The sequence below is a fragment of the Bos indicus x Bos taurus genome, chromosome 7, assembly GCF_003369695.1.
Source record: "Bos indicus x Bos taurus breed Angus x Brahman F1 hybrid chromosome 7, Bos_hybrid_MaternalHap_v2.0, whole genome shotgun sequence".
NCBI lineage: Eukaryota > Metazoa > Chordata > Mammalia > Artiodactyla > Bovidae > Bos > Bos indicus x Bos taurus.
The window spans coordinates 38,065,115-38,090,969 of NC_040082.1; positions in this window are offsets into that span (position 1 = coordinate 38,065,115).

Genomic DNA, 25,855 nt, shown 5'->3' on the forward strand with positions numbered 1-25,855 from the left:
TCAACTGCTTTTGTCCCCAGTGTTGAAGACCATCATTCCTGTCCCATTGGCTTTGTACTTTGGCCAAAGGAATGTACACAGGACAAGGCCACACCCAATCAGAAGCCCTTAGAGTCATGGCACATTTCCACCCGTGCTCTTGACCTTTCTTTATGCTACATGAATACCATGTCTCACACAGGGGCTGTTCCTGCAGTTTGAGTGTCTAAATGAGAAGCAGAGTCCTAGCCTAGGCAGAAATGCAGTCAACCACGGCCTACCTGTAAAATAAGCAAGTAAGCCACAGAGACATGGAGGTCATTTGTTACTGCAACAAAAACTGGCACATGGCATCTCTCTATTTGTAACATTCTGTCTGGCCACCTCTACTCCATGAGACTAACTGCATCCTTCCTTCACATCACAGTTCTAATCTAACCCTTAGGCCAGGGCAAATCCCTTCTCACACATGCACACATGCACTGTCCCCTCTTAACAATTCTCACAATATTAATGTCACAATTTTTGTGTGATTGTTCAATCAATACCCTGTATGCCAATGGGCTGTGAACTCCTCAGAGCAGTAATCATGACTATCTGTTCATCCATTGTTTCCTCAGGACCTATCAGTTCTTGGCACGTAGTATATCCTCAATTAAAATAAAAAGAAAAGAAAATTTAGATGAATACATGAAGGAAAGCATGGGTAAAATAATAAAGAACCTTGAACATAGAGTTGAGAAGCATAAATCAAAGAAGCAAATATTTAGACAAGATTATTCGTCTTTAGGTGAGAAAACATTATGAGTCTTCTAATAGTGCAAATAAATATGTGCTAACAGTGTTCAGGATCTCCTGAATAATAATATTGATATTTAAGCACTTTTTCTGTTAAAAGCACTTCATAGATATTAGTTTGCATCATCTTGGTAACAGCCCTATGATATAAGTACTACTGTTATCCCAGAAGGAAGCTTAGCATTTTGCCCAAACATGTAACTGGAAGCTGGTAAAGAATGAGTTGAATCCAACCCAAAGTCTGTGTTTGTAACCACTGGACCCTAATACCATCCCTTTGGTCTGAAGATTATGTTGTTGTTGTTGTTCAGTCACCAAGTCTTGTCTGACTCTTTGTAACCCCATGGACGTCAGCATGCCAGGCTCCTCTGTCCTTCGCTATCTCCCAGAGCTTGCTCAAAATCACATCCATTGAGTCAGTGATGCCATCCATCCATCTCATTCTCTGTTGCCTTCGTCTCCTCCCGTCCTCAATCTTTTCCAGCATCAGGGTCTTTTCCAATGAATTGGTTCTTTGCATCAGGTGGCCAAAGTATTGGAGCTTCAGCATCAGTACTTCCAATGAATATTCAGAACTGATTTCCTTTAGGATTGATTGGTTTGATCTCCTTGCAGTCCAAGGGACCCTCAAGAGTCTTCTCCAGCACCACAGTTTGAAAGCATCAGTTCTTTGGTGTTCAGCCTTCTTTTTGGTCCAACTCTCACATTCTTAAATGACTGCTAGAAAACGCATAGCTTTGACTATATGGACATTTGTTGGCAAAGTATTGTCTCTGCTATTTAATATGCTGAGTCCTGAGAAAGTCTTACAAAACTTCATTGACAAGGCAAAAAAACATTTCTATTTAGTTTTCATATTGTATCACATGGGATCACTTGAGCTAATGATAGGGTGGGATTGGCCAGCCCTAAGAATGCATTTCCCCTTGAACAAATAAAGCACACACACCTTCCCACATCGCTCTCGGGAATGGATTCCTATTCAGTGCTCTCTGCCCAATTCACTGGTAGGACAATGGATGCCAATAACTGTAACACCATCATCAACACATTTTGAGTGTTTTCCTTTTTTTTTACTTTGGCTGTTTTGGGTCTTGGTTGCAGCGTCCGGGCTTTCTCTAGTTGTGGTCTGCAGGGCCTTCTCTAGCTGAAGCACAGGGCTTCTTCTCTTGTTGCAGCATGAGGCCTTCTCGTTACAGTGCATAAACTTCTCTGGTTGTGGAGCATGAGCCCCAGTAGTTGCAACATGCAGGCTTTGTTGCCTGCCCCACGCTGTGGGACCTTAGTTCTCTGATCAGGGATCAAACCCTCATCCTCTACACTGGAAGACAGATTCTTAACCACTGGGTCAGTATGGAAGTCCCCATCCACACATTTTTGTCTTCTTTGCACTCCTTGCTGAGCTGAGCGCAGGCCACTGCCCACATTAGGTGCTTAGTCAATGTGTTTTGAATTAAACAGCCTTATAGTTCTTGCTTTAGGGTTGAAATGATTGGCATGAACAAAGCAGTCATCTGGGAGATTTACCTGCCTGTATGAAAACTCCATTTTGGAGAGCAGGTGGGATGTGAGAATCTCATTATAAAACTAAACTTGACTCAAGAAATAAGGGGCTTCTCAGGTGGTACTAGTGGTAAAGAACTCATCTGCCAATGCAGGAGACACGAGAAGACAAGGGTGCGATCCCTGGGCTGGGAAGATCCCCTGGAGGAGGGCATGGCAACCCTCTCCAGTTTTCTTGCCTGGAGAATCCCACGGACAGAGGAACCTGGCAGACTATAGTCCATAGGATCATACAGAGTCAGACATGACTGAAGCAACTTAGCACGCAGCACAGACAGATTGTGTCGGCTATTGGGCAGGGAGAGGAACTGATTGTGGGGCCCATGAGCCTGGCTTCTGCAGAAGTGCTATGAGGGGGTGCTCTGGGGACAGTGTGCCTGGGGTGGGGCTGGCATGGAGGAATTTGCTTTGGGACAGGTGGTTGTACTGTGAGGTCTGGGCCTCTGGTGGGGTGAAAGGGCCAAACTAGGGCTTAATGTCTTTGGCCTTTGCTGGTGTGATAAAGGCTCCAATAATATCATCTCTAATCCCTCTTATAGGTACAAAGCTCCTGCCAAGTGGCGTTAGTAAAGAACCTGCCTGCCAATGCAGGAGACATAAAAGACACGTGTTGGATCCCTGGGTTGGGAAGATCCCCTGGAGAAGGGAATATCCACCCACCCCTGTATTCTTGTCTGAAAAATCCCACAGAAAGAGGAGCCTGGCAGGCTACAGCCCATGGCATCTCAGAGTCAGACACGACTGAAGCTACTTAACATGCACACATGCACAGGTGCAAAATCTTTGGGGCTAACAAAGCTCACGTATGAGTCAAAGAAAGGAGGAAGATACTAACCCCAGAGAGGCTGCCTGTGCTGCTAGCCAGGAGCTCCTTGGCCTAGAGTCAGCTGGAAAATTTCTGAGGACAGGAGTGAAAGTGAAAGTCGCTCAGTCGTGTCCGACTCTTTGCAACCCCATGGACTGTATAGTCCATGGAATTCCCCAGGTCAGAATACTGGAGTGGGTAGCCTTTCCCTTCTCCAGGGGATCTTCCCAACCTAGGGATCGAACCCAGGTCTCCCACACTGCAGGGATGAAAGAGTGATTTGGAAACAATGGAGAACGTTGAGTTTAAAACCTCCAAGAAATTCCAGGCTGGTGGATGGGAGGGGAATTTGGGTGAAAATAGATCCATGTATATATATGGCTGAGTCCCTTTGCAATCCACCTGAATCTATTACAAAATTAATAAACAACTATGCTGCTAAGTCACTTCAGTCGTGTCCAACTCTGTGCGACCTCATAGATGGCAGGCCACAGGCTCCCCCGTCCCTGGGATTCTCCAGGCAAGAACACTGGAGTGGGTTGCCATTTCCTTCTCCAATGCATGAAAGTGAAAAGTGAAAGTGAAGTCGCTCAGTCGTATCTGACTCCTAGCAACCCCATGGACTGCAGCGCACCAGGCTCCTCCGTCCATGGGACAACTATACTCCAATGTAAAAATTTAAAAGAAATTCCAGACTGGGATAGGAGAACTTAGGCGTCTTCTAGACTTGCATTCCTTCAAGTTCAGGTGCCAGACCACGCACATCAGAATCACCCAGGATAAAATTTTTAAGTAAGTATTCCTGAGTCTTCCTGGAATCTGAACATTTCATGCAGAAATTGCATTTTTAACACTTGGATAATTCCTATGAATCCTAAATTCTGCAAACCTCTCATCTGGAGAGACAAAATACTTGCCAAGGTAGGGAAATAAAATCCCAAATGCTTAGATTTAGGACCTGAATAATGATGCCTTTTCTTCAAGGATCATTTAGTGCCTTATGTTAAAACCACCTGTGGATTCAGTAGAATAGCAATTAACTAGAATGACAAAGTGCTTTTTAATAACAGACATGGGGTGCATTGTTAAACTTTCCTTGCTGATCTCCCCAGTGCTTCACAAAGGAAGAAATAAAATCTCATTTTGGCCTGATGGGCAGATTTCAGCTTGGCTCTCAGGTCCTCTCCCTCACTTTTCAACTGAGAATAAAGGTAGGTGCTGCCCTGATTTGGGAAAAGCTGGGCCCTGGAAGTAGGGATGTGATCTAGCCAAGTCTCAGACAGAGAGAAGCAGCTCTTTGGCTAGGACAGAAGCCCCATCTCTTGACATTTGACCTTCAGATTCCTACAGTTTAAAAATTAATCACCAGAAGATGAATACTTCCCATTTTCCCTCAGCTAGACCAAAGTCCTAAGTGCTGGCTCTAACTAAGCCAGGGGTTCTCTGTCAAAATAAATTGCAGGGGTGGGAGTCGGGCTGGTAGGGACCAGGCCAATCAGCCCCCAGCTAGCAGCCTCTCCAGGGTTTGCTCTGGGCTCCTAGTGGGAGTCGGGCTGGTAGGGACCAGGCCAATCAGCCCCCAGCTAGCAGCCTCTCCAGGGTTTGCTCTGGGCTCCTAGCCGGTTAGACCAGCCCTGCCAGGGCTCCTTGGAGAGCAGGGTGGAGATGCAGGGCTTGGGAGAGGAGCAGCGAGGCCCGGGGAGGGTGGGGCTGAGCAGGTCTCTGCAGCAGGCGGGAGAGGAGGAAATGGGGTGGAGGAATTGTGTTCAGGTGTGTGCCGCCACCGAAGGCCAGGCTTCAGAAGGGGTTGAGGCTGCCTGCCCAGCCAGGGAGGAGAAGGAAGCTCTCTCGGTGGCTGTGATGCCTGTTTGAGGGGATACTTGGAGGTGTCTCAGCCCAGTCTCCCTCCCCAGAAGAGGAAACCAAGAAGGGCCCAAGGCATGCCAGCTCCCAGAGAGGAGGTAAGGACCCTGCTGATGCAAAGGCTGTGGGGGCAGGGGGGCTTGTCTTAGCGCTCCCTCCTGCTTGCTGGCCTAGAGCTAGGATGCTGCTTCCAAGGTACCCTCTGAGGCTGCTCCAGAGGCTTCAGCCTTTGTATTCTGGGTGTTACAGCCATGCCTACCACCAACCACCTGCAGCTGGGGGTCCCGTGGAAACTCATTGCTTTGTTTGGGGAGCTCTTTGCTCACACTGGAAGGTCCTGTGCATGCAGTTGACTGGGTCATGAGGGCACCTGCAGATGGTGATGATGGTTGCTTGATGTAGCCTCGGCTTTTTTCATGCTCTGATGAGCAGACAACCTCTGCCTTTGCTGTCTAGAGCTTGGAATGAATTACCTGTACAGAGAGTCCATAATATACTGGCATTGGTCATTACCTGTAATATTTCAGGACCTTTTTCCGAAAGCTTACCAAACCATTGTGCAGCGTTTTGAAAGATGTACATTGTGTGGGGCAGAGTGAGAGTGAGAGAATTGAGTTTTTGATGGTGATGAAAATAATAGGACAAGAGCTTACTGAGAGCTTATGATTTACAAAGCATGACGACGAAGACTTCATCTTGGTGCAGTCCGTGAAGCAGGTGTTGGTTATTATCTACAATTGGTGGTGAGGAGGCTGAGGGTCAGGAAGGTTACCTGAGCCGAACCAGGGTTTGCTGAAACGAGTACATGCTCTTGACGTCTATCCATGAGGGCATATTTAGCCGAAGGTCTTTTAGATTCAAAGTGAGCAGAGGTGAGGCGCAACCGACTGTGCAGAGGCTTTGCAAAGAGGCTTTCTCCATCTGATAGCCTCCATCTCCTGTTGCCATGTTCAGAAATTAATTTAGAACAGAGTCTCTACTTCTCAGGCCTCAATAGCCCCGTCTTGTGGATTTGGAGACTGTTAAGAGCCTACTGTCAGCAATATGTAATCTCGAAGGTCAGTGTCATTAAGGATTCAGAGGCTACAACTGAACAATGGAGATGGGCCTTAAAACACCAGAGGACAGAAATGCATTTGAGAGCCAATGCCTTGTGGCCACTTAGAATTAAACCTAACATCCCCGCCCCCAAACAGTTTACCACATCTCTCATGTTGCCAAGCATTCCCTATTTCCAAACTTCACCTATTACATGGCCCCTCAGTTGGAGGTAAGCCAGCAACACTGGCTACCTCTGTACTTTCCCTGCTTAGGACCTGCGGTTTTTCCCTCTCCTTGGAACACATCCCCTTGGGCTCTTCCTGTAATTGGATCTCTCCCTTCAGTAAGGCTGCAGCTCAGACTGGCCTGTTTAAGAGGGCTTCCTAGATGCCGGGATGGCAAGTAGACTGGCCACTGCCATCCCCGAGTACACTTCTTTATTGTGCTGATTACAGTCATTACACTGATGTCAATCTGAAATTTGGTTCTCTTGTTTGTCTGTCTCCCCAGTAGAACTCCATGAGGGTAGGGACCTTGCACGTCTTCTGCCTGCTGGACACTACTGGGTCCCCAGGGATTAGGTCTCCCAGTAACAGGGCCTGAGTTAATGTTTGTTGAGTGAATAAATAATACAAGGGGTCAGGAGATATCATTGCCTCCTTCTTATCCAACACCTCGACTCAATCTCCCATATGGATGCAAACGTCTTGGTCTAGAAGGTGAAGTATAATAGCATCTGAGCTTTCAAGTGTTCAAGGGGCATTCTTGGAATAAAGAAGGGAAAAAGGATAAATGGCATAGGTGAATTTAATTCCCTGAGAAATAGCAAGGTATGACAAGGCCGGCTCTGCTGGCCAGTCTTGATAAGCAGCACTCACTGCCTATGACTCAGCCCAGCCGTCTTCTGGACATAGGGTATTGACCTTGGCTCTGCCTGGGATACTTGTAGGGACAATGACATTTCAGAAAGCTGAGAGTGTATGCTTCCCGCCCTGCTTCATCAAGCCTTTCATTCAAATGAGCCACCAGCCTTTGCTCACATGCCCTTTGCTATTTTGGAGTGTCATTCATTTGCTGGATGGGAACAGGTCCATCCATAGGAACAAGGGGTCTCAAGTTTCTATGGGCTCTATCGTTCTCTGCCACTGTGGGCATGTCCCTTAGTGCCTCCACATCTCATGCTTTTCCTCTATAAAATGGCATGGGAATAGCTGCCCGTGGGGTTGTAGTGGATTCTGGAGGACAGTGATGTGCCATAAATCTCTTGCTTTACAAGTACCTGGGCCTGCCAGCAAGGAGGAGTAGAGAATACACAGGGAGGTGTGTTTGTTTTGGAGATTTTTGCTTGCATAAAATCCACAGTTCCAAAAGAAATCTGTGAGAGGAAGAGACTTCTCTACAGGATTCCTTCTCCCAGGCAGCTACCTCAAGAATCGACTTACACACTTTAATTAACACCCAGACGATTTGCTTTGCAGCGCGTTGCATTAGACTCCAGCCTGGTGACACTTCCTCCTTGGCAGGCACGCAGCCCTTGGCAGTATTTTACACGCTGGTGGTTTTATGGGTCCCATCTTGCTCTTCTGTGTTCTTCATTGTAATGTGTGGTAAGCCTTTCTGGCATCAGCCCTGGCCCCACTTGATTTAAGGAACTGCTGATTTTATTTCTGATCCTCAGGTTGTTCTGTGATTCTATTTTTTAAAGCACTCCTTATCTTGTTCTATTCACTTGTGCAATTCTTCATTTCCAGACTTTAAAATATGACTTGTTCGAAAGAAAATAGATGCTTGAATTAGGAGTGAAGCCAGAGTCCTGAGGACCTTCTGAGGAGAAAGATGCCCATATGCAAAGTTGTGTAATGGAAGGAGAATGACGTTAAGTATCTAGAGACTGGGATTGAACTCTCTCCTGACTTCTCGGACCGTGAGGGCAGGGGATGATAGCAATACTGCAGTGGACTTTTCCTGAGAACTTAGGGGATGTTTAAAGGATTTCTTAGATGTTCTCGTTTCATGGTGACGCTGACTATCCCTGCTTTTGAAAATGGGAAATGTGAGACTCAGGGAGTGATGGAACCCAAATTTGAACACATGCTGGTTGACTTAAGGGCACAGGCACGTACCAGGTAACTTGCTGTCTACTCACCCACACTACTTGGGGATCTTTATAGACAGGGTAACCTTCCCAGGCCTGCCGTCCACACAGGGTACCATTCAAAGAGGTGATGCCAATGAAGGGTTAATGATGCAGGATTATTTCACCATTCCTCATACATCTTGTTTACCAAAATTTAGGAAAATGTTCTATGGATATTCCTACTTGAGGAGAATTTGTAGATACTATGTACTATGCTATGAGTTAATGATAAAATCAGAATAGTCACTAGCCATTAACTACTACTTCATACTCCACCCTGATGGAAGCATTTTCCTCCTGTTAAAGTGTGTGCATTCCTCAGTGGGGAAGGTGTGGGCTTGTGGTTTCAGGAGCCTGGCTCAGTCAGTTGCTAGCTGTGTGACCTTAGGTAAGTTTCTCAAACCCTCTGTTTCACATTCTCCATCTATAAACAGAGATATTACTAAACTTTCCCCCTAGACATTGTGGGCATTGTCTAAGTGAATACATGTAACGGGCTGAAACGGTGCTTGGTATGGAATGTCGTCTCAAAGTTGCTATTGCAGCTGCTTTCGCCTCAGCCCTTCTGCGAGGGACATCCTCTCACTCCCATCCTGGGTGTGTAGAAACTGATAAAGAGTCAGGTTACACAGCTAAAATCAGGATTTGAACCCCCAACTGTGTTCATCCCAAGCCTTCCCTTTTCTACGTCCTATTTCCTCAGTAAACTCTAAAAGAAACACGCATTCCTCTGGGAACTCAGTTTGACAGGAATTCATACTCCAAAACGCAACCTATATTCTCTCCATATTTGTAGCTACTTATGTCATCTTTAGGATGGTGAGTGAAGTGTCTTGTTGCAGATGTCTTAAGCTCTGCCTCTAGGCCATCATCAAACCAGCCAGAATTCTCTCCTCTATTCAAGATTTGGTCTCTGGGCAGGCAGCCACACTGGCCTTGAGGTGATAAGTTTGCTTATTAAAAGCAATCAATGACATTCCTCTTCCCTAAGACAGAGTGCTGACCTGGCCAGTGAGGGGCCTTCTTCTAGCTCTGTGATAACATTGTTTTGTGCTGGCTGGCTGAAATCTGTCGCTACACAGTCTCTTGAGTTAGCATCTGTGTTGGCATAAGTGACCAGAAGAAACAGTCCAGGGTTCTGTCCTGGGCTGGTCAAAGATAGATGCCAGCCCTTGTGCCCTTTTGACCATGGTACCCAGTTGGATATTGGAGTTATGTATGGGTTTGTTCTCCCTGGGTAAGGACTTGCTTCAGCAGGATCCCAGTATATACAGTGACAGAGCATGAGATCCTATTAAGTCCTCCTCCTTCCGCTGCCAGTGCTAAGTATGCCTGGCTCCCAGCTGCCTCCCAAATCATGACTGTCATTAATAATGAACAGCTTCCTTTCACTGAGTACTTGCCATGTGAGAGTTCACAGAATCTTAACAATACTCTCAAGCAGGTTCTAGTATTATCCTATTTTAGGGAAGCAGAAGATGACATCAAGGGAATCCTTGGTCAAGGGCACCCAACTGAACGGTGCCACCAGGATGTGCCCCCAAACCTGTGTGACTGAACACATGCTCTTCACCTCTGTGTTCATCAACCCCAGACTCCTCCTGCCTGAGTCACCCTCTCTGAGATGCTGTGATAACACATTCCCCATTAGCTATGGAAAAACCAGTCCTGCTGGGCCAACCCCATGGGGTATGTAGACAAACCCGCCTCACCAGGTTTCCCTGGGCCATGAGCCTGCTCTCTCTTTGCTGCATCTTCTCTGGACACAATTGAGCACCTCAACTACTCCAGTTGGCTTTCTCCCCATAACTGTGTGTGTGTGTGTGTGTGTGTTTATATGCCCTCAGTCACGTCTGACTTTGCAATCCCATGGACTGTAGCCCACTGGGGTCTTCCATCCACAAAATCTTCCAGGCAAGAATATTGGAGCAGGGTACCATTTCCTACTCCAAAGGATCTTCCCAACCCAGGGATCAAACCCATATCTCTTGCATATCCTGCATTGGCAGGCGGCTTCTTTTCCACTGTGCCACCTGGGGTTCATAACTCTGTAGTCACTGGAATATCACAGTAGGAAAGAATGAGAGCGGAGTTTCTGTCTCTGCCAGTCCCCCTCAGTACCTATCCTTTTGAACAGTAAATCTTCTGAGCTATTCTAACATTTCTGTCCTTCTTTGTTCACTTTTCAACCTGGTTTAAGAGCAAGCCGAAGTGGATCAATTATAAAGCATATTTTCAGTGCTGCAAGGTAACTCAGTAATTGGCATCTTAGCCTGAGGACCGGCCTGTGAATTGTGTTATTTACAAAAGCAGACAAAACAGTAGGCTGCACAGTGGCTGCCTGTCAAGAAAGTGTCATCCCTCGAAAGTGGTGCTTGTACAGCTGGGCTGTTAAAAGGAGTAAATGCAGGATGGAGTTGAGAAATGTAGTTAAATCTTAGACATCATGACCTTTTACTATCCATGTGATCTTGCACAAATTAGTTATTTTCTGCAGTAGCATAGCACTGCTTTCATTTTGCTCAGCTCTGCCTACATCCAGTAATAAGATTTCTACAGTGTCCCAGGCCTTATACTGACCCCTTTATGTGTACCATTTCCCTTAATTCACTCCATCAACCTAATGAGTTAAATAGTGTGAACATCACTTTACAGATTAGGAAACTCAGGTTTGTAAGGTTAAGTACCTATTAACAAAGTGGTGGAGGGGGGGGATTGAAACAGTTCTTTGTCTTTTTTAGATTTATTTATTTTTGATTGAAGGATAATTGCTTTACAATGTTGATTTGGTTTCTGCCATACATCAACATGAATCAGCCATAGGTACACATATGTCCCATCCCTCTTGTACCTCCCTCCCACCCCATCCCACCTCTCTAGGTTGTCACAGATCCCTGGTTTAAGTTCCCACAATAATACAGCAAATTCCTAGTGGCTATCTATTTTACATATGGTAGTGTAACTGTTTCCATTAATGTCAGAATCTGCCCCCCAGACTTGGCTACTCATTCCTGTATCCTTGCCAGGGAAATCCCATGGACAGAGGAGCCTGGCAGGCTACAGTCCATAGGGTTGCAAAGAGTCAGACATGACTGAGTGATTAACACTTTCACTTTCATCCCCCAGCCCAGGATAATGGTTGATGGTGAGATGTTAAATCCTTCCTTATCTGCCATGAGAGCATGCCTAAGTCTTTCTCTTGAGTGCAGTCTGCTTTTGCAGCTCATGCTAAGGACTTTTTCCAGGCCCTGTCTCATGACACTGCTTCTCATCTGCCAACTTCCCGATCAGTGACCCATGTGGCTCCAGCCCAAGCCCGGCCATCACTCATTACCCCTGCTGCTCTGTCTGCTCTCCCCGCCACAGAAAGATAGTTCATCGATCAGCATAAATCTTTTCAGTTTCTTAACAATTGAGAGAGCTTCCAAACAACTACTTGGGGTTACCTCTGAGAAGCCATCCATTTTTCCTTTCTCTGCACGGCAGAAGGACCCGCAGATCCCACTGCCTTTCCAAGACACTCAGAGAGAAGCAGGGGTTGTGTGTGGGCAAATTGAATGGTCCCTGCAGTCGGGGCTGGGAGTGAACCCAGCAGGATGTATGCCTATCGGTGCAGGGGGCTCCATCCTGGGCATTGCTGTTCCCCAGGACCCAGTGCAGTTCCAGGCACATAGAGGGGCTCAAGTGTTTATTCCCTCAATCACTGTGTTAGCTCCAGGGAAAAAAGTACATGTTTATTTCAGACACTTTTTTGTTTTGCTTGTATGGGTGCTTAGTCACTCAGTCATGTCCTACTCTTTGTGACTCTTTGGACTCTAGCCTGCCAGGCTCTTCTGCCCAGGGAGTTTTTTAGGCAAGAATATGGAGTGGGTTGCCAGTTCCTTTGCTTAAGAAGAAACAAAGAAGGGAGAGGGTTAAGCGTTGGGTCAATGGAATGACTACATTTGGGAACACATTTTCGTCTCTCAGCTTCTCGGAGTGTTTCTCTGCTCAGCTACTTTTTGAATTAGCCTGGACTCTATTTGGGAGTGGAGCTCATCATTTCCATCCCACCTAATAATGCCATTTATCCCTCACGGCTAAACTGGGAGGCCCGTCACACTCCACCTCTTTCCATCACAGGTGGAAGCCTGGCTGAGTGGTGACCACGTGAGTGGCCCTAGCCCCAGTCTTCCCCACATCTCTTTTAGTTCCTCTTCAGGAAGAGTCCAGGATGATAAGCTTTCCAGGTATTGAGTGCTAACAATGTGCCAGGCTGAGTGCTAAACTCCTCCCTGAAAAGTAAAAGTTAAAGTCGCTCAGTAATGTCCAACTCTTTGCAACCCCACGGACTGTGCTCCATGGAATTCTCCAGGCCAGAATACTGGAGTGAGTAGCCTTTCCCTTCTCCAGGGCATCTTCCCAACCCAAGGGTCGAACCCAAATCTCCCGCATCGCAGGCGGATTCTTTACCAGCTAAGCCAAAACACCTCCCTACTGTCTCCACCTCACCACATTGCACTGAACAAAACCCTGCCACTGACAAGGTGAATTGACCTGCTGGAAGTCACAGTGCTGGTGGGTGGTGAGCCCTGGCCTCCGTGCCAGGACTATGAGTACCCAATCTGAGCTCTTTCCATCGTGGGCTGTACGGTGAATCCACCCCCGCCTTCAGTCCCGTCTCTTAGGCACCCTACCATGTGAAACAGATGCTGGTCCTTCTCTGACTTCTCTCCAGCCGGAAATTGTCACTGCATGTGTGCTCAGTCACTCAGTTGTGTCTGACTCTTTGCGACCCCATGGACTGTAGCCCACCAGGCTCCTCTGTCCATGGAATTACCCAGGCAAGAATACTGGAGTGGGTTGCAATTTCCTACTCCAGGGTATCTTCCCAACCCAGGGATTGAACCCGAGTCTCCTGTGTCTCTGGCATTGGCAGGTGGATTCTTTACCAATAGTGCCACCTGGGAAGAGAAAATGGCACTGAATTCTGGTAGGGCAATCTCCTATTGCTTTAGTGCCGTTGTGTTCCCTGTTTGTTTCTTTTTTTAAACTGTGTGTGTTATATTGAGGTATAATTGATTAACAATGTTGTGTTTCAGGTATACAGCAAAGTGATTCAGTTATACACATATATGTATTATTCTTTTTCAAATTCTTTTCCCATTTAGGTTGTTACAGAATATTAAGCAGAGTTCTCTGTGCTATGTAGTAGGTCCTTATTAGTTACCTATTTTAAATATAGCTGTGTGTACCTGTACATTCCAAATTCCTACTATTTCTCATCCCAACCCTTCCCCCCAGTAACCAAAAGTTAGTTCTCAAAGTCTGTGAGAAATTGTGGTACATATATATACCATGGAATATCACTCAGCCATTAAGAAGAAAACTGGCCTGGATGAAGCACAAGCTAGAATCAAAATTACCAGGAAAAATATCAATAACCTCAGATATGCAGATGACACCACCCTTATGGCAGAAAGTGAAGAAAAACTAACGAGCCTCTTGATGAAACTGAAAGAGGAGAGTGAAAAAGTTGGCTTAAAGCTCAACATTCAGAAAACTAAGATAATGGCATCTGGTCCCATCACTTCATGGCAAATAGATGGGGAAACAGTGGCTGACTTTATTTTGGGGGGCTCCAAAATCACTGCAGATAGTGATTGCAGCCATGAAATTAAAAGACTTATGACCAAGCTAGACAGCATATTAAAAAACAGAGACGTTATTTTGTCAACAAAGGTCTGTCTAGTCAAGGCTATGGTTTTTCCAGTAGTCATGTTTGGATGTGGGAGTTGGACTGTAAAGAAAGCTGAGCAAAGAAGAATCGATGCTTTTGAACTGTGGTATTGGAGAAGACTCTTGAGAGTCCCTTGGACTGAAAGGAGATCCAACCAATCCATCCTAAAGGAAATCAGTCCTGAATGTTCATTGGAAGGACTGATGTTGAAGCTGAAACTCCAATACTTTGGCCACCTGATGCAAAGTGCTGACTCATTTGAAAAGACCCTGATGCTGAGAAAGATTGAAGGCAGGAGGAGAAGGGGTAACAGAGGATGAGATGGCTGGATGGCATCACTGACTCAGTGGACATGAGTTTGGGTGAACTCTGGGAGATGGTGATGGACAGGGAGGCCTGGCATGCTGTGGTCCATGGGGTTGCAAAGAGTCAGACATGACTGAGCAACTTAACTGAAAAAGAATAGTTTCCCTCTTTCTTGCAGAAGGAGGGTCTGCTATAAAATTGCCTATAAAAAACTGCCTTTGGGTACATGAGGCCGTAAGAGAAGACCAATTTCCCAGTTAGTGTCTGGAGAGAAAGGTCATAAGTGGCAGCTCAGAAAGGGGTGTCTTGCACTTCAGTTCTTCTTGAACTGCAACTTTCTGATCTGGGGCACAACCAGGAGCAGCCTTGGCTAAAACTCAGTAGACCTCATTATTCCAATGGAACTTTGGTTTATTTAGAGGGGAACTACTTTAAGTGAAAAATCAATATTGTTCATCACAGAAGGTTGTTTTTGTTGCGTAGTTGCTAAGTCATATCTGAGTCTTTGTGATCCCATGGACTATAGCCCACCAGACTCCTCTGTCAGTGGGCTTTCCCAGGCAAGAATACTAGAGCAAGTTGCCATTTCCTTCTCCAGGGCATCTTCTTCCCAACCCACAGACTGAACTCAGGTCTCCTGTTTGGCAGACAGATTCTGTACCACTGAGCCACCTGGAAAAATCAGTACTATTTATCACAGAAGGTAATGATAGTTAAACACATCGAACACAGAGCACCGTGAGTAAACATCACTGTCATCTATAAGCTCTGGCCCTGAGACCACTTCTTGCTTTGTTTCAAAGGAGAGTTAAATATTACCTGGCACCACTTCATGGGTGTTGAGTTTCAGTTTGAGATACTCTGGAGATGGGTGGTGATGATGGTTACACAACAATGTCGATGCACTGGATGGTAAATTTTATTATATATATATATATATATATATATATATATTTTTTTTTTTTTTATGTGTTAAAAAATTCGGCAGCTCTTTATGTTACAGTTAAGAAACAGTGTTCAACATGCATTAAGTGAAAAATGCAAAGTGCTGAACAGTGTGACCTGAATACTGCCTTCTCTGAGTCATTTTTAAAGGAATATGTATATACACATGTATCTAGGCTTGTATATGTGATGATCCCCCTGGAAGGATATCAATACTGGATTCTGTAGAGGGATGAGAAGTAGAAAGAGAGGGAGGGTCATTGCTATTTGATTTGTGCTCCATGTGCATGTATAACTCATTCTAGTTTGTTTAAACACTTAAAAAGCTAGGCACCAAAATGAAACTATCTCCTTAAAGCAATGCTTCTCAGCCTTGCCTCCACCTAGACTCCAGCTGCTCAAAGTCAGATACCCTGCCCTAGCATCATTATCCCCTGTGAGCTTGTAACTTGTTAGAAATAGAGGATCTCAAACCCACCCAGATGCAAGGAATCCAAATCTACATTTAGCAAGGTCCCCAGTGCCTTCCCTCGTCGCTCAGATGGTAAAGAATCTGCCTGCAATGCAGAAGGCCCAGGTTTGATCCCTGGGTCAAGAAGACCCCCTGGAGAAGGAAATGGCAACCCACTCCAGTATTCTTGCCTGGGGAATTCCATGGACAGGGGACCCTGGCTGGCTACAGTCCATAGGATCACAAAGAGTCAGACATGGCTAAACGACTAAGACTTGCACTTTCACTTTTCACCAGTGGCTCACAGGACATTAAAATGTGAGAAGTAGGCACAGGACTAACTAAATCAGAATCTCTGAGGTGAGGTTTGAACCTTGGAGTTCATTAAGGCTCCCAGGTCACCCCATGCTGCTGCTGCTGCTAAGTAGCTTCAGTCGTGTCCGACTCTGTGCGACCCCATAGATGGCAGCCCACCAGGCTCCCCCGTCCCTGGGATTCTCCAGGCAAGAACGCTGGAGTGGGTTGCCATTTCCTTCTCCAACGCATGAAGGTGAAAAGTGAAAGTGAAGTCGCTCAGTCCTGTCCGACTCTGAGCGACCCCATGGACTGCAGCCTACCAGGCTCCTCCATCCATGGGATTTTCCAGGCAAGAGTACTGGAGTGGGGTGCCATTGCCTTCTCCATGGAGACAGTTAATACTGCCAACTTCAGATTTAATGTAATTGTTTCTATATTAACCGCTTCATTTTTCCCAATAGTCTTACTATATGGTTCAGTCTTATTCATTGTGGGTTCCATGTGCCCCTTAGAAATCCTTATGTGTCCCACACTTCAGAGCACCAGCCAGGATGACTATCTAGGTCATGTGAACATCACACAGGAACATATAATGTTAGATTCCCCTGAACTTGAGAGGCAAGATGTTTCTTCCTCATATAAAATAGACTATAATTTTTCATCAAGACATATAAAAATGACAAGCCTTCTTTAATCCATGTGTGGAGCACAAAGTCACATCTTTTAGTTTATTTAATAGTTGTTTTATTCATTTCTTTGGCTGCACCAGGTCTCCGTTTGGCACATGGGGTCTTCCGTCTCCATCGTGGTGTTTGAGACCTTCAGTGTCGCGTGTGAACTCTCAGTTGCAGCATGTGGGCTTTAGTTCCCCGACCAGGGTTGGAACCTGGGCCCCCTGCCTTAGGAACACAAAGTCTTGGCCACTGGACCATCAGGGAAGTTCCTGTCAGGTCTTTTAAAATCAGACTTTAGAGTTAGAAAAATAGGGAGTTGAATTTACTTCTCTGAGTACTAGCCAAGTGGGCTTAACACCTGCCTAGGAGCTGCCATATTTAAATAAGATGATTTAGGTGCATGATCATTTTTAGGCGATAATGATGGTTATGTCCACTTCCCTTCCCTTCCCCACTTGTCCTGGGCTCCTCTCACTGTCGCGCCTCCCTTCACATCTGTTTCTTCTGCCTTGAGCATCTCACATACAGATGATATTTCTCACATTGCAGCTGAATGTGAGAAAGTTCAAGTTCCACCTCCCCCATCCCTTGACAAACAGTACAAACTCTGCTGTCTCGTAGCAAATTATCTGACACTTTTCTAAAATGCAACTGAAACCTCATTACATGGATGAACAGCTTTCCATCAGCTCATTCCTAGCTCTGATATTAATATAATTGTTGCCAAGACATTGCAGTTGGCCTAGAGGCACTCAGCAAGGCGTCATGGTTAGTAACCCGAGATGACTGCAAATGCGAAGAGCTAGTGGAAGCTGCTAGGATTTCCGCGTGGCCAGGTGATGCTCTAGAGTGGTTTCCAAGCTTCCTTTCTATTGCCAGACAGGTGTGAGATGGGCGGGGGAGGTGTCCAAATCAGAATAGCTGACCCCCTCTGACAGCATCCACCCCAACAGTACCTAGAATCATCTTCTCCAAATGTTAATCTGAACATGTTTAGAACTGCTGTTTAAAACCCTTTGAGATGTAATTTCAAAGTGTAATATGAAAATATCTGTGATTTTTGTAACAAAGGCACAGGTACCACTAATACTACTGTGGTTTGTTGACTGCATTTAAAACTCAAAGAAATGCTACATTTCAGTTAGTGATTAGGGAAAGGAAAGATATATCTTGTCCAAAAATAAATAAAGCCCTATAAGAACTTTGCAGATAAAGACCAATACTCTTAACAGGGTCTAGAGAGTCTGGCTTCTAGATTCTTTTCCCAGTCACCTCCCCAGCTTTCAGTGGTCTGTTTACTGGGTTGTCTTTCTCATCTGATTGAGTCCTTGCTCTGTGTGAGTCCAGATTCCCAGGCTATAGACTAAGTCTGATTTTGTGCAGTGTCAGCCCTAGGGTCTAGTTTGTAGCAGTTGCTCAATAAATATTCATTGAAAAAATAAATGCATGCAAGGATGTCATACAAAAGCTTCCTGCCTAATCTTCCCCCCTCTGCTTTGCAGTGTGTTTCTCAGTAACACTGAAATGCTCCAAGTTGCCTGTATAGGTACTAGGCTGTGTTCTACCATTCATCTTTTGGTTAATATTACCCCCTGCTTAAGATATCATTGTGTTCCTCACTCATTTTGTGTAGGAAATTGTACTCTTAGACAAGAGTATTTTCCTCCCATTAACTTCTATTGTCTCATCAAATTTCTAGGCTATTATGGCCCTCCTTTATGTCCCCGTAATGCCACATAGAGGGACTTCCCAGCTGGCACAGTGGGTAAAGAATCCGCCCACAATGCCAGAGATGTGGGTTCAATTCCTGGGTTGGGAAGATCCACTGGAGGAGGGGATGGCAACTCACTTCAGTGTTCTTGCTTGGAAAATCCCATGGACAAAGGAGCCTAGTGGCTACAGTCCATGGGGTCACAAAGAGTCAGACATGACTCAGCATGCAGAAACACACACATGCCACATAGATAATCTGATTTCACCTAACTCTTTCATATTTGTGTCTGCCTCTCTAACACCTTGAGAAAGAAAAAATGGGAAAGTATAAGTGTGTAGTGTAGCAAATGATGATGAGTAGTATGTGTACATGTAAATACATGTGTATGTGATGAGTCACTGATATTTCATGCTGAATAAGGAAGTATGTCTGATAGCCTCAGTGCTTTTGTACTTGGTGTTCCCTCCATTTGGATATTCTTCTTACCTTTTTTCCTAGTCATTTTACCTGCCCTGCAGACCTCAATTCAGATGTATTACTGCCACAGGCAAGTTTTCTCCTGTCCTGATAAAACCCACAGTTTTGTGTTCTAGCTCCTTATGTTTCCTTTATGAGGGTTGCTACCAATTATAATTGTAGACTCTATTATCAAATGTAAGTTTGCCTCCTCCTTTATACCTGAGGCCTCATGAGGACTGTCTGTCTTCATTTCCCCCCAGCATCTAGCAACATGCCCAGCATCCTGTAGATGCTCTCTGGAATGAATAGCGGATGATCTGCAGCCCTTATTAGAACCCCGAGTGTGCAAAGAGAGAGTAAGCAGAAGGGGATGCCTGGCCTCTCTTCTCTCGGTGTTCCTTAAGGGTGAGCCTCCACTGCCTACACATGGAAACTGCGCCCAGTCATTCAGTATCGCAGGGACTTGCTGGGAAGCACTGTGGCTGCTGGGTCCCAGCCTGCCCCACGGTGCTCCCCTCCCTATTTAAATCAGGCCACAGCTCTCCTACAAGCTTGTTCCTTGCAACACTGAGCCGGGTCCAGATGCCAACTGCTGAGGCAACAGAGGGTTGTGATGGCAAATCCAGAAGGGGAGGCAGGTGGCAGGGAGGGCAGCAAAGTTGTCTTGTAAGTAGGTCTGACATCCCAGACATGTTCTGTCTGGAAGAATGTCTCACCAGAGTCTGTGGACTGGTGGAGGAGAGGTGTTTTCTTCCCCTCTACTGACTGCCTCACACAAAGTGGACAAATAGTGTGATGTGATTTGAATATAAGGAGCTTTTTACGTGAGCCCCTACCCCACCACTTGGAGCTGACCATTTTCCTATCATTGACATTCCTGATATTACCAAGCCACTCCAAAGCTTTTCTTCCATTTGTCCTATCCTTGAAAGCATTTTGGTGATTGTTCCCAGCTAGCTTTTAAGTTCAGTTCAATTCAGTCACTAGGTCATGTCTGACTCTTTGTGACCCCATGAACCGCAGCATGCCAGGCCTCCCTGTCCATCACCAACTCCCGGAGTCGACCCAAACCCATGTTCATTGAGTCGGTGATGCCATCCAACCATCTCATTCTCTGTCGTCCCCTTCTCCTCCTGCCCTCAATCTTTCCCAGCATCAGGGTCTTTTCCAATGAGTCAGCTCTTCGCATCAGGTGGCCAAAGTAGTGGAGTTTCAGCCTCAACATCAGTCCTTCCAATGAACACCCAGGATTGACCTCCTTTAGGATAGTCTGCTTGGCTTTTAAGTTAGAAGCATTCAAACATCCAGGCAACCCAGGGAGAGGCTTGAAGGGATAATGGAGTGTGTTTGTCGTTGACTAGTAATAGCCCTTTGGCCATGAGTTGGGCAGTAACCTGGTTACAGCAAGATCAGCAGACAGAAGACAGTGCACTGGGATGAAAAATTTGGGTGCTGGGATCAAGAATTCGGGGGCACACCCGGCTGCCTGCTCCTTGGGCTCCATATTACCCACTGAAACACAGAAGGGCAGGCAATCCAAGTGATCTTCACATTCTGTCTCTGAAGCCGTAGGGTCCTGAAGAGATAACTTGGAGCCACCGTGGAGAGCAAAAGAGGAGGACTTTGAGACACTTACACTTCCCCTTCACAGGCCCCCTACATCTCTCACACAGGCACACACACTCATACACACACTCGCACCCACTGCATGCACTCCCGCTCTTTCTTCTCCGGAGCTCTCATCTGTTTCACGCATCAGCGTACCGTGCGCGTGGCACTGCAGGTAATAAGAATAGGGTCCCGTCGCGTATGGAAAAGTTAGGAAGCCACTGAACCAGATGAGCTCTGAGCTCTTTCAGTCCTTTGAACTTTAGGCTCCCACACTGGGAGGCACAGTCCTGTTCCACATGTCTGTTGGGAAGTAACGGATGTGTAGCAGTTTAAGGGTGTGGACTCTGGAGCCAGGCTGCCTGGCTTCAGAATCTGGCTTCTGCTGCTTACTGTGTGTCCTTAGGAAAGTTACTTAACTTCTCTCAGCTGAGATTTACTCATCTTTAAAAGGACTATAAACAAGTACTTATCAGAGTCGTTATGAGGAGTAAATGAGCTAAATATATAAAATGTGTAGAATAATACTGAACATTGCAATGCATTCATAAATATCGGCAGTTTACGATTTTATAGCTTAGCATTACTAAACTAGTGGTTCTTAACATATTGGAGGATGCTGGATCCCTCCATAAGTCTATTAAAGCTATGGCTCCAGGGCTTCCCGGGTGGTGCTAGTGGTAAAGAACCCGCCCGCCAACGTAGGAGATGTGGAAGACTCGGGTTTGATCCATGGGTTGAGAAGATCCTCTGGAGGAAGGAATGCAACCCACTCCAGCATTTTTGCCTGAAGAATCCCATGAACAGAAGAGCCTGGCAGGCTACAGTCTATAGGGACACAGAGAGTCGGACATGCTGAGCTGACTTAGCACGCATGCACATATAGTCATGGCTGCTTGTAGCCTTGCATTTTTCATCTAGTTCACATTTATATGTCTTAAGTCCCCAGTTTAATTTGTAAGGTGTCCCTGAGAGGCAGTATCATATAACCCCTTTGCCTTTGGATCCAGGACAGTTTTGAACATAGAAGAAAACTTAATCTAACAAAGTTGCTTTTAAATCTTCAAAAAAATTTTTTAGTCTAACCAAGCAAAACACAAAAGCTTCCTTAATTTTTTTTGTAAATAAATACACATGGTATAACATTCCTGACCTATGTGCATACATGTATATTGAAGTGACACATAGCTTGCATTTTTTGAAGTATTTTGGTGATTCAACCTGTCAAACGAAAAACAATCAGGTAATTAACAGATTCTGATAGATGATAGCTAATTAAATTTTATGATACGTGAAACAGAGGCCATTCATTTTGATATTTGAAAGAATCCAATATGTCTTTCAAATTGCTGCAAATCTCTCAAACAAGGTATACATTTACTTAAGCGCTTTCCAGAGGGACTTAGTTTCAGGGATTGCAATTTACTAAGAGATTGAACTGGGTATTTCCACAGCAAATAATTCCATTTACATTATACTCAGCTCCAGTAACACTGCATGCCCTGAATAACTCATTGCTATCAATATGAGACTTCCAACCCTGTAAAAAGTGCAACAGCATAAATGATACATAGAAGAGATAGAACAGGCAGGCTCTTTACATTTTTCCAGTCTCTCTCCCCCACCCCCCCCCTTTTTTTTTTTGCCAGCACTTTTGTCTTAGAAGCCTTTAGTTGGGGGAAATGAAAGACATGAGTTGCATAAACAAATTAGGATGGGAGATTTGGGCCAAGAGGATTGAGGTGAACCAGGTAATGGATGGACAGAGAAAATGAGCTCAAAGAGGCCAAATTGTGAATACAAAGACTAGGTATATACATGCAGCTTTCACTTTGCTAAAGCTGGTTTTATGAGGCTGCAGGACCAACACTTCTGGTGCCAACGCAGCCTCCATGAATCTGGCAAAGTTCTGACAGTGGAGAGGAAATAAAAGGAGACAGAAGGGAGTCCCGTAGCATCCATTTCCTCCATCAAGCTTGACTCCTTGGATTTCAGAGGGAGGAGGTCACCAGAGAGTAGTAAGTCCCACTGAGTTTTATTAACGTAGTTCAGACTTGCACCAAAGTTGCAAAAAGCATGGAGCTAGGATTGGAAAATGCATATGCTAAGTCACTTCAGTCATGTCCTACTCTTTGCAATGCTATGGACTGTAACCCACCAGGCTTAATCCCACTGTAATCCCACTGTCCATGGGATTCTCCAGGCAAGAATACTGGAAGGGGTTGACATGCCCTCCTCCAGGGCATCTTACTGACCCAGGGTCTGAACCCACATCTCCTATGGCTCCTGCATTACAGGCAGATTCTTTACTGCTGAGCCATCGGGAACTGGAACTGGAAGCATATATCTCTTAATTCCCATTCTGGTTCTAGTTTCATGAAAGATAAGGAAGAGATCACTTACCTGTTTATCTACCTGGAGACTTAGTAAAAGGAATTTTTGGGGGGGTGTATGTATATGGTTCATTATTAACTTGAAATATAATTGATGTAGAATATATTAGTTTCAGGTGTACAACATGATACTTGTATATATTGGGAGATTATCACCCCCAGAATCAGTCTACTAAGTTTTGATGTATCTGAGCATGTGTACTTTTGGCACCCAAAATCACGTGTTACAGAACAGAAAGGGGCATAGAAAACAAACTTGTGGTTACCCAAGTGGAAAGTGGGTGTAGATAGATGAGTTTGGGAATAACATATACACACTACTACTATGTATAAAATAGATAATTAACAAGGACCTACTTTATAGCATAGGAACTAAGGGAAAAGAATCTGAAAAAGATATATATATATATATGTCTATATATCGCTACACTATACACCTGAAACTAACATGATATTGTAAATCAGCTGTGTTGTTGTTCCTCAGTCATGTCTGTCCCTTCTGCGACCCATGCACTGTAGCCAGCCAGGTTCCTCTGTCCATGGCATTTCCCAGGCAAGTGTACTGGAATGGGCTGCCTGCCATTTCCTACTCCAGGGGGTCTTCCTGACCTAGGGAACAAAACTGTGTCTCCTGCATGGGCAGGTAAATTCTTTTCCACTGAGCCACCAGGGAAGCCTTTAAAATCAACTGTACTTCAATTAAAAAAAAAACAGATTAGAAGTGACCTTGAAAGACATCTAGTCCAGCCTCTCACTTCAAGCCAACTCTGTACTTAGGCACCCTGACTACATTTGCAGAAGGGAAGCTTTCTTCCCGTGTGATTCATTTCATCCTTTTTTCTCAACTTCTAGGTCAACAGAAGCTCAATTTTTTTTCTTTTGAATTTTCAAGATATAGCACAAGAGTTAGTTTTGAGTTGTATCTCCTTTGTCCTCTGAGCCTTGAAAGGGTACCACGACCAGATAATGCTGGTCCTGGGTGTTTAACCTGAAATACAAAAGACACCAGAAGTTTAAACATCAGTTTCTACCACTAGCTTCCTTCAGGGTTTGGGGAAATTTTCTTCCTCATTTTTAAATAGTTATAATGATGTTGTCTTAATTCTAAGTTACATACTTTTTTGTCATCAATGTTTCTTAAGCAGATTCAGCCTTATAAATTATAAATATAAAATTATATATAAGTATATATTATATATAATTATATATAATATAAGTAAATATAATGTAAATATAAAATATATAATTATAAATTATAAAACACATTCAGTGAGATGGTTTTTCCTTTCCCCTTAAAATCTTCCAAATCATAAACTTAGTTATCACACACACAAACACAAATCATCTTGGTATTGAAATACAATAATTCTTAATTAATAGTAATGTCTCAATGAGACTAAACTTGAAAACTATAGAAACCTGATTATTCAGCTGGCTACTAGATATTTACTGACCATCTACTATGAACCAATGGGTGGGCTTCCCAGGTGGCGCTAGTGGTAAAGACCCCGCCTGCCAGTGCAGAAGACAAAAGAGATTTGTTTGATCCCTCGGTTGGGAAGATCTCCTGGAGAAAGAAATGGCCACCGATTCCAATATTCTTACTTGGAGAATCCCACAGATGGAGGATCCTGGCCGGCTGCACTCTGAGGGGTTGCCAAGAGTTGGACATGACTGAGGCGACTTAGCATTTAGCACATGTACCAAAATTTGTTCTTAGTCTAGAGGTTGTGTGTGTTTATACTAAGTCGATTCAGTCATGTCTGACTCTTTGCGACCCTATAGACTGTAGCCTGCCAGGCTCCTCTGTCCATGGGACTCTCCAGGCAAAAATGCTGAAGTGGGTTGCCATGCCCTCCTCCAGGGGGTCTTCCTGACCCAGGGATCGAACCCAGGTCTCTTATGTCTCCTGCATTGGCACATGGGTTCTTTATCACTAGTGCCACCTGGGGAGCCCCGAGAGGTTAGAGCAGTGGAAGAGAAAACCTGAAAGTCCCTGCTCTTATGAAGCTTTCCTACTCTTAGGAAGGTAATGAGAATACACACACAAGCGAGGGAGATTATAGAAAGTGGTAGATCCTATGAATAAGACAAGGTAATAAAACAGTACGGTGTGGAGGAGGATCATTTTAGCTAAGAGAGTCAGGGGAAGCCTGTCAGAGTTGAAACCTGAATGTCAAAAAAGATATCTGTCTCCTCTTGAAAGGAAGAGGATGGGAGAACATTGCAGACAGAAGAGTAAACACAAAGGCCTTGGTGCAAGTCCCATGAGGGGAAACAGAAAGCGGAGAAACGAGCCAAGGCTGGATCACACCCACTGTCTTGGGTTATGAGAATGAGTTTGGACTTTGATTTGTCCTGCCCCTGCTTCTCACTAACTCAGGAACTAAAGCACAGTGACTTGTTCAGTGCCATTGAAATACTGGATGGTTTTGGAAATGAGATGGTCTCACTTCCCTACAGCTGTTCTGTTTTATCAAGCTGCTTGCAGAAAGTGGCCTTTGTCGATCAGCTAAGGCCTTCAAGGTGGAGCCTGACACTCCTCCACACTGCTGTGATTTTTCCCAATTTTTTCTAATTTATGACTTGCCTCCTAATTAGAGATGAATATATTCTTATCATTTAGCTGTTTTATAAGCAATAACAAAAATAGAAGTGATTCCAAACCTTTAGGGTGTGTGTGTGTGTACTCAATCCTGTCTGACTCTTGCAATCCCATGGACCGTAGCCTGAAAGTCTCCTCTGTCCAGGGAATTTTCCAGGCCAGCTTACTGGAGTGCTTTGCCATTTCCTAATCCGTTTAGGTTAACTTTTAGTTTTTCAAATACTGAACTAGTCAAGATGGAGACAAGAACCTGGTGGGTGACTCTGCAAACCATCTCATCTTTGTGGGTCTCTCTGGCCGTTCCACCAGGAATAGTACACTGACACGCCTAACGAGATCCTGTTATTTTTTAATAAGGTCTTTTTTTTTTTAGTTTTTATTTATTTAATTTTGGCTGTGCTGTGCATGCTTTTGTCTAATTGCAGAGAGTGAGAGCTCTCTCTAGTTGGCAACGTGCGTGCTTCTCATTGCAATGGCTTCCCTTGTGGAACACTGCCT